Here is a 15,822-nt window from a genome sequence, read left to right as displayed (position 1 = left end):
GCCCCAATAATACTTCTAATTTATATAAATTATGTGTCACAAGGAATACAAATATATATGAATATATTTGGAGATGTGGCAAAACTCTTATGTGAGTTTCATAATGAAAACGACCGTAAATTCTTATAAAAGGATTTTGTATTCAAATTTCTAGGCGCGCGGAAAATTGGATGACTGCCCCCTACTTCCTAACATCCCTTTGACTCATCTGAGTCTTCAACTTCCAATTGCGACCTCTTGTTTCTGTGTCCTCTCCCTGGAACATCCTGTCTTTGTCCACGTTGTCTATTCCGCGCAGTATTTTATATGCTGTTATCATGTCTCCCATGACCCTCCTGTCCTCCAGTGTCGTCAGGCCGATTTCCCTTAACCTTTCTTCATAGGACATTTCCCTTAGCTCTATACTAAGCAACTAATCTTGTCGCAAACCTTTGCACTTTCTCTAATTTCTTCACGTGCTTGATCAAGTGCTTGAGGGTTCCAAACTAGTGCTGCATACTCCAGTATGGGCCTGACGTACATGGTGTACAGTGTCTTGAACGATTCCTTACTAAGGTATCGGAACGCTGTTCTCAGGTTTGCCAGGCGCCCATATGCTCCAGCAGTTATCTGGTTGATATGTGCTTCCGGAGACATGCTCGGTGTTATACTCATCCCAAGATCTTTCTCCTTGAGCGAGGTTTGCAGTCTTTGGCCACCTAGCCTATACTCCGTTTGCGGTCTTCTGTGCCCTTCCCCGATCTTAATGACTTTGCATTTGGCGGGGTTAATTTCGAAAAGCCAGTTGCTGGACCAGGTGTCCAGTCTGTCCAGGTCTCTTTGAAGTCCTGCCTGATCCTCATCTGATTAAATTCTCCACATTAACTTCACATCATCTGCGAGCAGGGACACTTCTGAGTCTAACCCTTCCATCATGTCGTTCACATATACCAAAAATAGCACTGGTCCTAGCACCGACCCCTGTGGGACCCCGCTTGTCACAGGTACCCACTGTGATACCTCATCACGTACCATGACTCGTTGTTGCCTGCCTGTCAGGTATTCTCTGATCCATTGCAGTGCCCTTCCTGGTATACGAGCCTGATCCTCTAGCTTCTGCACTAATCTCTTGTGAGGAACTGTGTCGAAGGCCTTCTTGCAGTCCAAGAAGATGCAGCCAACCCACCCCTCTCCCTCGTGTCTTACTTTTGTTACTTTATCATAAAACTTCAGAAGGTTTGTGACACAGGATTTGCCTTCCATGAATCCGTGCTGGTTGGCGTTTATACTCTTGTTCCGTTCCAGGTGCTCCACCACTCTCCTCCTGATAATCTTCTCCATAACTTTGCATACTATACATGTCAGTGACACAAGTCTATAGTTTAGTGCCTCTTTTCTGTCTCCTTTTTTAAAAATGGGAACTACATTTGCCGTCTTCCATACCTTAAGTAGTTGCCCAGTTTCCAGAGATGTGTTGAAGATTGTGGTAAGCGGCACACACAGCATATCCACTCCCTCTCTAAGGACCCACGGGGAGATGTCCGGTCCCATTGCCTTTGAGGTATCACTGTCCCTTAGCAGCTTCTTCACCTCCTTCTCATTTGTATGTATGTCATCCAACACTTGTTGGTATATTCCTTGCTGGTGTCCCCCTCTGTTCTGTCCCCCCAGAGGCCTTCCTGTCTCCATTGTAAATACTTCCTTAAATCTCATGTTGTGCTCCTCACATACTTCTTGATCGTTTCTTGTGAGTTCACCACCTTCTTTCCTCAGCCTTATCACCTGGTCTTTGACTGTCGTCTTCCTCCCAATGTGGCTATACAACAGTTTCTGGTCAGGCTTCACTTTCGATACTATGTCGTTTTTGTACTGTCGCTGGGCCTCCCTCCTTATCTGTGCATATTCGTTTCTGGCTCTTCTACTAATCTCCTTATTTTCCTGAGTCCTTTGCTTCTGTACCTTTTCCATTCTCTGGTGCACTTAGTTTTTGCCTCCCTACACCTTCGGGTAAACCAAGGACTCGCTTTGGTCTTCCTATTATTTCTATTTCCCTTGGGAACAAACCTTTCCTCTGCCTCCTTGCACTTTGTTGTTACATATTCCATCATCTCGTTTACTGATTTTCCTACCAGTTCTCTGTCCCACTGAACCTTCTGCAGGAAGTTCCTCATTCCTGTGTAGTCCCCCCCTTTTATAGTTTGGCTTTTCCCATTCAATTCCTGTTACCTTCTCCACTTGTAACTCTACTATATAATCAAAACTCAGAACCACGTGAACGCTAGCTCCAAGGGGCCTCTCGTAAGTGATGTCCTCAATGTTTGAACTGCTCAGGGTGAACACAAGATCCAGTCTTGCTGGCTCATCCTCCTCTCTCTCTGGTAGTGTTCCCCTCAAGGAAGGTTCCTTGATGTTGGTGAGGGGCTCTTGATTTAGGAAATTGGATCTGTGCTCCAGTTCCCCGAATTAAGCCTGAATGCCTTCCACATCCCCCCCCCCCAGGCGCTGTATAATCCTCCGCGTTTAGCGCTTTCCCCTTGATTTTAATAATAATAATCTGGTAGTGTCCCTGACATGTGTGTGTGTGTGTGTGTGTGTGTGTGTGTGTGTGTGTGTGTGTGTGTATGTGTGTGTGTGTGTGTGTATGTGTGTGTGTGTGTGTGTGTGTGTGTGTGTGTGTGTGTGTGTGTATGTGTGTGTGTGTGTGTGTGTGTGTGTGTGTGTATGTGTGTGTGTGTGTGTGTGTGTGTGTGTGTGTGTGTGTGTGTGTGTGTGTGTGTGTGTTTATGTGTGTTTGTGTGTGTTTGTGTGTGCATGTGTGTGTGTGTGTGTGTGTGTGTGTGTGTGTGTGTGTGTGTGTGTACTCACCTAGTTGACTCACCTGATTGTGGTTGCAGGGGTCGAGACTCAGGTCCTGGCACGTGAAGTGCTAAACCCATGTGGGTTATGCAGCTCCACACGGTGTGAAGATACAATTCAATGTCTGTTTAGCACTTTAGCGTGACAGTTCATATTTGTATTCAACTTGAGGGAGAACCTCTGAACCATTATCATGCCAAGAACCTCTGAACCATTATCATGCCAAGAACCTCTGAACCATTATCATGCCAAGAACCTCTGAACCATTATCATGCCAAGAACCTCTGAACCATTATCATGCCAAGAACCTCTGAACCATTATCATGCCAAGAACCTCTGAACCATTATCATGCCAAGAACCTCTGAACCATTATCATGCCAAGAACCTCTGAACCATTATCATGCCAAGAACCTCTGATTATCATGCCAAGAACCTCTGAACCATTATCATGCCAAGAACCTCTGAACCATTATCATGCCAAGAACCTCTGAACCATTATCATGCCAAGAACCTCTGAACCATTATCATGCCAAGAACCTCTGAACCATTATCATGCCAAGAACCTCTGAACCATTATCATGCCAAGAACCTCTGAACCATTATCATGCCAAGAACCTCTGAACCATTATCATGCCAAGAACCTCTGAACCATTATCATGCCAAGAACCTCTGAACCATTATCATGCCAAGAACCTCTGAACCATTATCATGCCAAGAACCTCTGAACCATTATCATGCCAAGAACCTCTGAACCATTATCGTGCCAAGAACCTCTGAACCATTATGCCAAGAACCTCTGAACCATTATCATGCCAAGAACCTCTGAACCATTATCATGCCAAGAACCTCTGAACCATTATCATGCCAAGAACCTCTGAACCATTATCATGCCAAGAACCTCTGAACCATTATCATGCCAAGAACCTCTGAACCATTATCATGCCAAGAACCTCTGAACCATTATCATGCCAAGAACCTCTGAACCATTATCGTGCCAAGAATCTCTTAACGATTATCATGCCAAGAACCTCTGAACCATTATCATGCCAAGAACCTCTGAACCATTATCGTGCCAAGAATCTCTGAACCATTATCGTGCCAAGAACCTCTGAACCATTATCGTGCCAAGAACCTCTGAACCATTATCATGCCAAGAACCTCTGAACCATTATCATGCCAAGAACCTCTGAACCATTATCATGCCAAGAACCTCTGAACCATTATCATGCCAAGAACCTCTGAACCATTATCATGCCAAGAACCTCTGAACCATTATCATGCCAAGAACCTCTGAACCATTATCATGCCAAGAACCTCTGAACCATTATCATGCCAAGAACCTCTGAACCATTATCATGCCAAGAACCTCTGAACCATTATCATGCCAAGAACCTCTGAACCATTATCATGCCAAGAACCTCTGAACCATTATCATGCCAAGAACCTCTGAACCATTATCATGCCAAGAACCTCTGAACCATTATCATGCCAAGAACCTCTGAACCATTATCATGCCAAGAACCTCTGAACCATTATCATGCCAAGAACCTCTGAACCATTATCATGCCAAGAACCTCTGAACCATTATCATGCCAAGAACCTCTGAACCATTATCATGCCAAGAACCTCTGAACCATTATCATGCCAAGAACCTCTGAACCATTATCATGCCAAGAACCTCTGAACCATTATCATGCCAAGAACCTCTGAACCATTATCATGCCAAGAACCTCTGAACCATTATCATGCCAAGAACCTCTGAACCATTATCATGCCAAGAACCTCTGAACCATTATCATGCCAAGAACCTCTGAACCATTATCATGCCAAGAACCTCTGAACCATTATCATGCCAAGAACCTCTGAACCATTATCATGCCAAGAACCTCTGAACCATTATCATGCCAAGAACCTCTGAACCATTATCATGCCAAGAACCTCTGAACCATTATCATGCCAAGAACCTCTGAACCATTATCATGCCAAGAACCTCTGAACCATTATCATGCCAAGAACCTCTGAACCATTATCATGCCAAGAACCTCTGAACCATTATCATGCCAAGAACCTCTGAACCATTATCATGCCAAGAACCTCTGAACCATTATCATGCCAAGAACCTCTGAACCATTATCATGCCTAGAACCTCTGAACCATTATCATGCCAAGAACCTCTGATACCATTATCATGCCAAGAACCTCTGAACCATTATCATGCCAAGAACCTCTGAACCATTATCATGCCAAGAACCTTTGAACCATTATCATGCCAAGAACCTCTGACCCATTATCATGCCAAGAACCTCTGAACCATTATCATGAGAAGAACCTCTGAACCATTATCATGCCAAGAACCTCTGAACCATTATCATGCCAAGAACCTCTGAACCATTATCATGCCAAGAACCTCTGAACCATTATCATGCCAAGAACCTCTGAACCATTATCATGCCAAGAACTTCTGAACCATTATCATGCCAAGAACCTCTGAACCATTATCATGCCAAGAACCTCTGAACCAAGAGAACTGGAAGAAAATCAGAAGACAACTGGAGACAGAGGAGAAAAAATTTAAAAAGACAGGACAAGTGACAACAATAACAGTGAGCGTAATTCTCCCGAGCATTGAAATGCGGCGGGTGTTATCCGTAGACTGTGTCGGTGCTTTCTCCTTCACATCGTTTTCTACCATGTTTACAAGTCCGTTTCTATACGATCGCAAGCAATACCAGGAATTATATATTCATTATTTAACGTTTAACCTAGATTGCTCCTAATTAAATTTGAATGAGGCACAAATAATGAGATTACATAATGTGAAGATGAGCAAGCATTAGCGGGAGGAGTTGAAAACAATACGCTTATGTGTGGTGCCAGGAACTGCAGGTAGGTATTTTATCCTGAGGCTCCAGTATCTGTTTTCTTTCTGTTTCTCTGCCTGTATTATTACATGCATGCATATTTCTAATTATATTTACATTTGTAAGAATAAAACTGTATATTTTTTGACAAATATTCTTCGGTAAATCAATTTAATAATTAAAGACTATTTTTATGAGAACCATCGCCGACTGAATAATCTCACGTTTATGTTGCAAAACTCACACCCTGGAACATTTGGGTGTGAGTTTTGACCCATAAAAGTTCTCAGGTGATTCGTTGTTACAAAAAACGCGATTCTAAAAGCTTAGAGATCTCCAGTGAATACTAGAAAGGACTGCCCTTCTAGCATCCAGCCTGTTACTGGGTTTTCGTAACAAGTAGTCAGTATCCTTGTACAATTATCCATTAGAATTCAGTATGATTCAATAGTGCTTCAGGATTATAACTGGTAGGCTACTAACTAGAGAAATTAAAATTTAATAAATTTATTAAGTCTTGAGGTATATTATCAAATTAAATTAAATTAAATTAATCACAGTAATCAAAATAATATCACTTCTCTCGTAAACAATAGTATTGTGCTGAAAGCACATGTCACATTTATAATTCTTAAGTACCGTCTGGTACATTAACATTAAATAAGATATTACAAATATGTATAAGTAAGTTTGTGTGTATGTGTGTAAGTGCTCTAAGTAGTTCGCTATGTCTCACGACTCGACTAGACTTAAACAAGTGACTGACAAAGTCCTCAAATAAACTAACTTCTTGACCAACTGGCAATCAGAACAGTCTGCTTGAACAAAAAAGAATGCTAATCCCAATAGCAATATAACAAGCAACTGCGACACAGAATCAGGAACAAGGAGATAATATAACGACACTAAGTAGGGACCATCTGCAGATCCTCCACAAGAGTCACACAACTCCCATACAACTGAATCTAAGTTCAGCATAAGAAAATCACCGACTGTGATAATACACAGATACCAGTACAAGTTAACTGAGAAGTTACAGCTCAAGACCTGAGATGTTTCGAGTGTCTATGTGACACACAACCTCAGTACAACGTCGAAAATCACTAAGTCTATACAATGTTCTGTGAACAGAGTTCTACAGAACTAACAAGAATAATGAGACAGACAATCTGTCCGACCACCAAAAGAGTCTAGACCAGACTGAATACTTCAGGCGAGGTGAGGACACCCCCCCCCCTCGATCACGTGATAGCACCGTGGACAACTGCAGCTCAGAAGCCGGCAGTCTAACGAGCCACAAGCGATAATTACAGTAGTTAGACAATCAAGACTTGAACTGAGCACATAATATGTTACATCCTACCTAACAAAAGAAGCTAAGTCAAATAATAATAATATAAAGCAATACATTTACGATTTAGCTATTATCGCAAATATAAGCAGTATAAAATTATATGAAAAGGTAATAATTATATATATACATAATAATCATTGCAGCCCATTCAGGGGTTGCAACAATCGTGTTGGTGAAAGTGGTTCCCTCGATGAATTTCAGCATGGAACGTCTGCTAGGTAGTTTCAGACACAAACGTTCCATTATGGAAAGTGTGATTAGTTGATTTTCCCATTTAATGTCGTAAAACAGGTTTTTGTTGCATTTAAAACATTTCCCGCAACTATAATCTTGTGCCTCCTCAACACCAGGAAAGTCACTGTTCCCAGATTAACCAAAACTTTAATTTTAAGAATCCAGTAATTAATTACCTCAGGTTTCAGCATTGCTTAGCAGATGAATATTAGATCATCAGCGGTCTCTGTCATAGCTCAAAAATGGTCATTGTCTTGGAGGTTATTGAGAAATGGCTTTTTGAATATGAATATGTCATTGTTGGAAAAGATGTAGAGGTCAGTGGAGGAAAAACTATTGCATGGATAGTTTGGTAGTTGGGGGGTACCAACACACCACCACAATACAAACACACCACAGCACTGCAATACACGGCATAAACCACAACACACTACACACCACAACTCATTAGACACCACAACACACAACACACCACAACACACCACTGCAATATAACACTACAACACACCATACAACACACCACAAGACACAGCACAACACAAAGCACACCACAACAATATACCAAAACACACCACCACAATATACCACAACACAGAACACAGAGAACACACCAGACACACCACAACACACAATACACACAACGCAGACACACCACCACAACACACAGCATACCACGCACCACCTTTTCTCATCTTCCACCACTCTCGTAATATTACTCTCCACGCACTTCCTCACCCTGTAAGAGGTTGCAGCAAAAACTGAAAGCTAGTAACCATAGCAGCATTGAAACAATTCCTCTCTTCCCTTCAGGCTCACACATTAACGAGAGATCGCTATGCACAGTGTACACTGGTTGGCTCAGCAGCCTCCCTGGAGAGACGGAGAACTCGTCAGTATTTCATCTCTAACATACCGTCCGCGTACCACACCTCTAAATTAACTTGACACTATGAGTGACGTTCTGGGAATGATGTAGCAGCGAGCCTGGATAGTTAGCTGGGTCTGGTTTATGATGGTTGTTGACGTTCTTAGTGTCGTGCTTGTTGGGGTGATGGTTATGGTTGTAGTTTTTACTGTTGATATTGTTACTGTTGTTTTTACCATTGTTTCCATTGTTGTTTTTACCGTTGTTATTGTTACTGTTGTTACAGTTGTTGTTGTTAACTTCCTTGAAGCTTTCATTTATCACTTCAGAACGCCCTTTTCGATCAGCTTAAAATTTTCAACCCTAGTTAACTATTATTAAATAAAGACATAATTATGTATGTCGTCATGTATGAGCTGGTTAGCTTATGTATGTACCTGTGCATGAGCGCATATGTTTATGTATTCATAAACGTATTCATGTTATGCAAGTATAATTGGTTGTGTATGCAGAACATACACTGAAAAATTGTGAAATTTCAAGCGTTGTCTTGATTTATCACATTACCGAGGAGCTATTTACTGTGATCTTATTACATGTTTGTGTGTGTATATACATGTGTATGTGTGTGGTTGCAGGGGTCGAGTCACAGCTCCTAGCCCCACCTCTTTTCTTGTCGCTACTAGGATTACTGTGTGTGTATGTATGTGTGTGTGTGTACTCGCCTAGTTGTACTAACCTAGTTGAGGTTGCAGGGGTCGACTCCAAGCTCCTGGCCCCGCCTATTCACTGGTCGCTACTAGGTCACTCTCCCTGAACCATGAGCTTTATCGTACCTCTGCTTAAAGCTATGTATGAATCCTGCCTCCACTACATCGCTTCCCAAACTATTCCACTTCCTGACTACTCTGTGGCTGGAGAAATACTTCCTAACATCCCTGTGATTCATCTGTGTCTTCAGCTTCCAACTGTGTCCCCGTGTTGTTGTGTCCAGTCTCTGGAACGTCCTGTCTTTGTCCACCTTGTCAATTCCCCTCAGTATTTTGTATGTCGTTATCATGTCCCCCCTATCTCTCCTGTCCTCCAGTGTCATCAGGTTGATTTCCCTTAACCTCTCCTCGTAGGACATACCTCTTAGCTCTGGGACTAGTCTTGTTGCAAACCTTTGCACTTTCTCTAGTTTCTTTACATGCTTGGCTAGGTGTGGGTTCCAAACTAGTGCCGCATACTCCAATATGGGCCTAACGTACACGGTGTACAGGGTCCTGAACGATTCCTTACTAAGATATCGGAATGCTGTTCTGAGGTTTGCCAGGCGCCCATATGCTGCAGCAGTTATTTGGGTGATGTGAGCTTCAGATGTGCATGGTGTTATACTCACCCCAAGATCTTTTTCCTTGAGTGACGTTTGTAGTTTCTGGCCCCCTAGACTGTACTCCGTCTGCGGTCTTCTTTGCCCATCCCCAATCTTCATGACTTTGCACTTGGCGGGATTGAACTCCAGGAGCCAATTGCTGGACCAGGTCTGCAGCCTGTCCAGATCCCTTTGTAGTTCTGCCTGGTCTTCGATCGAATGAATTCTTCTCATCAACTTCACGTCATCTGCAAACAGGGACACCTCGGAGTTTATCCCTTCCGTCATGTTCACAAATACCAGAAACAGCACTGGTCCTGGGACTGACCCCTGTGGGACCCCGCTGGTCACAGGTGCCCACTCTGACACCTCGCCACGTACCATTACTCGCTGCTGTCTTCCTGACAAGTATTCCCTGATCCATTGTAGTGCCTTCCCTGTTATCCCTGCTTTGTCCTCCAGTTTTTGCACTAATCTCTTGTGTGGTACTGTGTGTGTGTGTGTGTGTGTGTGTACTCACCTAGTTGTACTCACCTAGTTGAGGTTGAGGGGGTCGAGTCCGAGCTCCTGGCCCCGCCTCTTCACTGATCGCTACTAGGTCACTCTCCCTGAACCGTGAGATTTATTATACCTCTGCTTAAAGCTATGTATGGATCCTGCCTCCACTACATCGCTTCCCAAACTATTCCACTTACTGACTACTCTGTGGCTGAAGAAATACTTCTTAACATCCCTGTGATTCATCTGTGTCTTCAACTTCTTCAACCGCATACTCCAATACGGGCCTAACGTACACGGTGTACAGGGTCCTGAACGATTCCTTATTAAGATGTCGGAATGCTGTTCTGAGGTTTGCTAGGCGCCCATATGCTGCAGCAGTTATTTGGTTGATGTGCGCTTCAGGAGATGTGCCTGGTGTTATACTCACCCCAAGATCTTTTTCCTTGAGTGAGGTTTGTAGTCTCTGGCCCCTAGACTGTACTCCGTCTGCGGTCTTCTTTGCCCTTTCCCAATCTTCATGACTTTGCACTTGGTGGGATTGAACTCCAGGAGCCAATTGCTGGACCAGGTCTGCAGCCTGTGTGTGTGTGTGTGAGTGTGTGTGTGAGTGTGTGTATGAGTGTGTGTGTGTGTGTATGTACTCAACAAGTTGTACTCACCTAGTTGAGGTTGCAAGGGTCGAGTCCAAGCTCCTGGCCAAGCCTCTTCACTGGTCGCTACTAGGTCACTCTTCCTGAACCGTGAGCTTTATCATACCTTTGCTTAAAGCTATGTATGGATCCTGCCTCCACTACATCGCTTCCCAAACTATTCCACTTCCTGACTACTCTGTGGCTGAAGAAATACTTCCTAACATCCCTGTCATTCATCTGTGTCTTTAACTTCCAACTGTGTCCCTTTGTTGCTGTGTGTGTGTGTGTGTGTGTGTGTGTGTGTGTGTGTGTGTGTGTGTGTGTGTGTGTGTGTGTTTGTGTGTGTGTATACATGTGTACACGCGCGCGAGCGAGATACAGACGATGATTTCCATAGAGTTGTCGGACTTTAACATGATTTAAAAAAACAGTGTTCAGAGTGTTTAAATAACAGTGTTCAGAGTGTTTAAATAACAGTGTTCAGAGTGTTTAAATAACAGTGTTCAGAGTGTTTAAATAACAGTGTTCAGAGTGTTTAAATAACAGTGTTCAGAGTGTTTAAATAACAGTGTTCAGAGTGTTTAAATAACAGTGTTCAGAGTGTTTAAATAACAGTGTTCAGAGTGTTTAAATAACAGTGTTCAGAGTGTTTAAATAACAGTGTTCAGAGTGTTTAAATAACAGTGTTCACAATATCTAACGAACAGTGGTCAGAATGTATAAAAACAAGTATTCAGATTGTTTAAAAAACAGTATTGACAGTGTCTAAATAACAGTGTTCAGAGTGTTTAAATACAGAGTTCATAACTTTTAAATTACAGTATACAAGATATGATGTAGGCCGAAATGACAGTAGTTTGTTGGATTATGTATTGGTAGATAAAAGACTGTTGAGTAGACTTCAGGATGTACATGTTTATAGAGGGGCCACAGATATATCAGATCACTTTCTAGTTGTAGCTACACTGAGAGTAAAAGGTAGATGGGATACAAGGAGAATAGAAGCATCAGGGAAGAGAGAGGTGAAGGTTTATAACCTAAAAGAGGAGGCAGTTAGGGTAAGATATAAACAGCTACTGAACGATAGATGGGCTGATGAGAGCATAGGCAATGGGGTCGAAGAGGTATGGGGTAGGTTTAAAAATGTAGTGTTAGAGTGTTCAGCAGAAGTTTGTGGTTACAGGAAAGTGGGTGCAGGAGGGAAGAGGAGCGATTGGTGGAATGATGATGTAAAGAGAGTAGTAAGGGAGAAAAAGTTAGCATATGAGAAGTTTTTACAAAGTAGAAGTGATGCAAGGAGGGAAGAGTATATGGAGAAAAAGAGAGAGGTTAAGAGAGTGGTGAAGCAATGTAAAAAGAGAGCAAATGAGAGAGTGGGTGAGATGTTATCAACAAATTTTGTTGAAAATAAGAAAAAGTTTTGAAGTGAGATTAACAAGTTAAGGAAGCCTAGAGAACAAATGGATTTGTCAGTTAAAAATAGGAGAGGAGAGTTATTAAATGGAGAGTTAGAGGTATTGGGAAGATGGAAGGAATATTTTGAGGAATTGTTAAATGTTGATGAAGATAGGGAAGCTGTGATTTCGTGTATAGGGCAAGGAAGAATAATATCTTGTAGGAGTGAGGAAGAGCCAGTTGTGAGTGTGGGGGAAGTTCGTGAGGCAGTAGGTAAAATGAAAGGGGGTAAGGCAGCCGGGATTGATGGGATAAAGATAGAAATGTTAAAAGCAGGTGGGGATATAGTTTTGGAGTGGTTGGTGCAATTATTTAATAAATGTATGGAAGAGGGTAAGGTACCTAGGGATTGGCAGAGAGCATGCATAGTTCCTTTGTATAAAGGCAAAAGAGAGTGCAAAAATTATAGGGGGATAAGTCTGTTGAGTATACTTGGTAAAGTGTATGGTAGAGTTATTATTGAAAGAATTAAGAGTAAGACGGAGAATAGGATAGCAGATGAACAAGGAGGCTTTAGGAAAGGTAGGGGGTGTGTGGACCAGGTGTTTACAGTGAAACATATAATTGAACAGTATTTAGATAAGGCTAAAGAGGTTTTTGTGGCATTTATGGATTTGGAAAAGGCGTATGACAGGGTGGATAGGGGGGCAATGTGGCAGATGTTGCAGGTGTATGGTGTAGGAGGTAGGTTACTGAAAGCAGTGAAGAGTTTTTACGAGGATAGTGAGGCTCAAGTTAGAGTATGTAGGAAAGAGGGAGATTATTTCCCAGTAAAAGTAGGCCTTAGACAAGGATGTGTGATGTCACCGTGGTTGTTTAATATATTTATAGATGGGGTTGTAAGAGAAGTAAATGCGAGGGTCTTGGCAAGAGGTGTGGAGTTAAAAGATAAAGAATCACACATAAAGTGGGAGTTGTCACAGTTGCTCTTTGCTGATGACACTGTGCTCTTGGGAGATTCTGAAGAGAAGTTGCAGAGTTTGGTGGATGAATTTGGTAGGGTATGCAAAAGAAGAAAATTAAAAGTGAATACAGGAAAGAGTAAGGTTATGAGGATAACAAAAAGATTAGGTGATGAAAGATTGGATATCAGATTGGAGGGAGAGAGTATGGAGGAGGTGAATGTATTCAGATATTTGGGAGTGGACGTGTCAGCGGATGGGTCTATGAAAGATGAGGTGAATCATAGAATTGATGAGGGGAAAAGGGTGAGCGGTGCACTTAGGAGTCTGTGGAGACAAAGAACTTTGTCCTTGGAGGCAAAGAGGGGAATGTATGAGAGTATAGTTTTACCAACGCTCTTATATGGGTGTGAAGCATGGGTGATGAATGTTGCAGCAAGGAGAAGGCTGGAGGCAGTGGAGATGTCATGTCTGAGGGCAATGTGTGGTGTGAATATAATGCAGAGAATTCGTAGTTTGGAAGTTAGGAGGAGGTGCGGGATTACCAAAACTGTTGTCCAGAGGGCTGAGGAAGGGTTGTTGAGGTGGTTCGGACATGTAGAGAGAATGGAGCGAAACAGAATGACTTCAAGAGTGTATCAGTCTGTAGTGGAAGGAAGGCGGGGTAGGGGTCGGCCTAGGAAAGGTTGGAGGGAGGGGGTAAAGGAGGCTTTGTGTGCGAGGGGCTTGGACTTCCAGCAGGCATGCGTGAGCGTGTTTGATAGGAGTGAATGGAGACAAATGGTTTTTAATACTTGACGTGCTGTTGGAGTGTGAGCAAAGTAACATTTATGAAGGGGTTCAGGGAAACCGGCAGGCCGGACTTGAGTCCTGGAGATGGGAAGTACAGTGCCTGCACTCTGAAGGAGGGGTGTTAATGTTGCAGTTTAAAAACTGTAGTGTAAAGCACCCTTCTGGCAAGACAATGATGGAGTGAATGATGGTGAAAGTTTTTCTTTTTCGGGCCACCCTGCCTTGGTGTTAATAAAAAAAATATTCACTGTAAAAATAGCGTTGTAATTCACTGTAACAACAGAGATCCATGTATCACATTATTATTCACTGAGGAAGGGTTGTTGAGGTGGTTCGGACATGTAGAGAGAATGGAGCGAAACAGAATGACATCAAGAGTGTATCAGTCTGTAGTGGAAGGAAGGCGGGGTAGGGGTCGGCCTAGGAAGGGTTGGAGGGAGGGGGTAAAGGAGGTTTTGTGTGCGAGGGGCTTGGACTTCCAGCAGGCATGCGTGAGCGTGTTTGATAGGAGTGAATGGAGACAAATGGTTTTTAATACTTGACGTGCTGTTGGAGTGTGAGCAAAGTAACATTTATGAAGGGATTCAGGGAAACCGGCAGGCCGGACTTGAGTCCTGGAGATGGGAAGTACAGTGCCTGCACTCTGAAGGAGGGGTGTTAATGTTGCAGTTTAAAAACTGTAGTGTAAAGCACCCTTCTGGCAAGACAGTGATGGAGTGAATGATGGTGAAAGTTTTTCTTTTTCGGGCCACCCTGCCTTGGTGGGAAATGGCCGGTGTGATAATAAAAAAAAAAATAATATATATATATGCAAAACAACCACTCTGAAAGAATAGAGAAATTCCAAGCGCTTTCGTGACTACTCACATTATCAAGGAACTATGAAAGTGAAGCATCCAAGGAAGCTATATAAGTGGTCGGCCAGCACCTCACTATCAGATCCCACAACGGTTAAACACGTGACGCGCGGCGAGCCAACTTGGACAGGTCCTTTGCAAAACTCACCCCCAAGCTATTTATTTGCCCAGTGTATTATTAAATTCTATCCAAATTCTATTAATTATAAATGGATCTAATTTATATAAACCAAAGGAAATATTCATATTATTGTCAAAACTGCTTTTTATGAAACAAGATTCAATTATATTCCTGTCGACCATGGACTTGCTTGATACTACTTTCTCAACTTTTTGAAAATCAATTGGATGGTTAAAATCTCTTACATGAATAAATAGAGCATTGGAATCTTGTCCAGTTCTAATGCTATATTTATGTTGTTTTAATCTTAGTTCGAGATTTTTACCAGTTTGACCGTAATAAACTTTATCGCAAATTTTACAAGGAATCTTATAGACACATCCATCAGCATTTTGGGGGGAATTCTTAATCAAAAGTTTTTTTACTGTATCAAGATTTTTGAATACAACTTTAATATTAAAAGTCTTAAGAAGAGAAGGCATATCAACCAAGTTTTCATGGTAAGGGAGAACCAAACTCCACCAGGCCACCACGGTCAAGTTCACTACCTTCCACGCACCATACCCACCCAGCATGTCATATTCCACTCCTATTGTCTAGTCTAGCAGATGGATGCCAACCAGGAGGAAGCAAGCAGCCAGGGAAATGGCACGGCTGGCAATACTAGGAGAGGCAAGTGTCGGTCATGCTTACAGCTTCGTTGTCTCAACTCTAATGGTTTCCTCCGCAAACACGGTAGTTGCCCTGGTTCAGGATGTCCTCCTGTGGAAAGTGATGATCCAGAGCCACCTGAGGTACCTGAACCTACTCCAACAGATTTTATCTCATCAGACAATCTCTTGGAAGCAATTAAAGCAACAGGTACGAGGACACTCACACATATTCCCAAAGCAGCCCGTCCACACGCAGCTGGGAAACTTACAGACCTCCTGAAAAAAGTAAACGATGGTTCCACTATCTTAAATGCTCCACCAACCATCAAGGCATGGCACAACTTGCTACTTTTTGGCAATGTCTGCTTAGCTGTGCCGGAAAGAAGGGGAAAGAGGCTAGCCTCA

This window comes from Cherax quadricarinatus, unplaced genomic scaffold, assembly GCF_038502225.1.
Source record: "Cherax quadricarinatus isolate ZL_2023a unplaced genomic scaffold, ASM3850222v1 Contig1866, whole genome shotgun sequence".
In the NCBI taxonomy this organism is placed as follows: domain Eukaryota; kingdom Metazoa; phylum Arthropoda; class Malacostraca; order Decapoda; family Parastacidae; genus Cherax; species Cherax quadricarinatus.
This window is presented reverse-complemented; position numbering follows the sequence as displayed.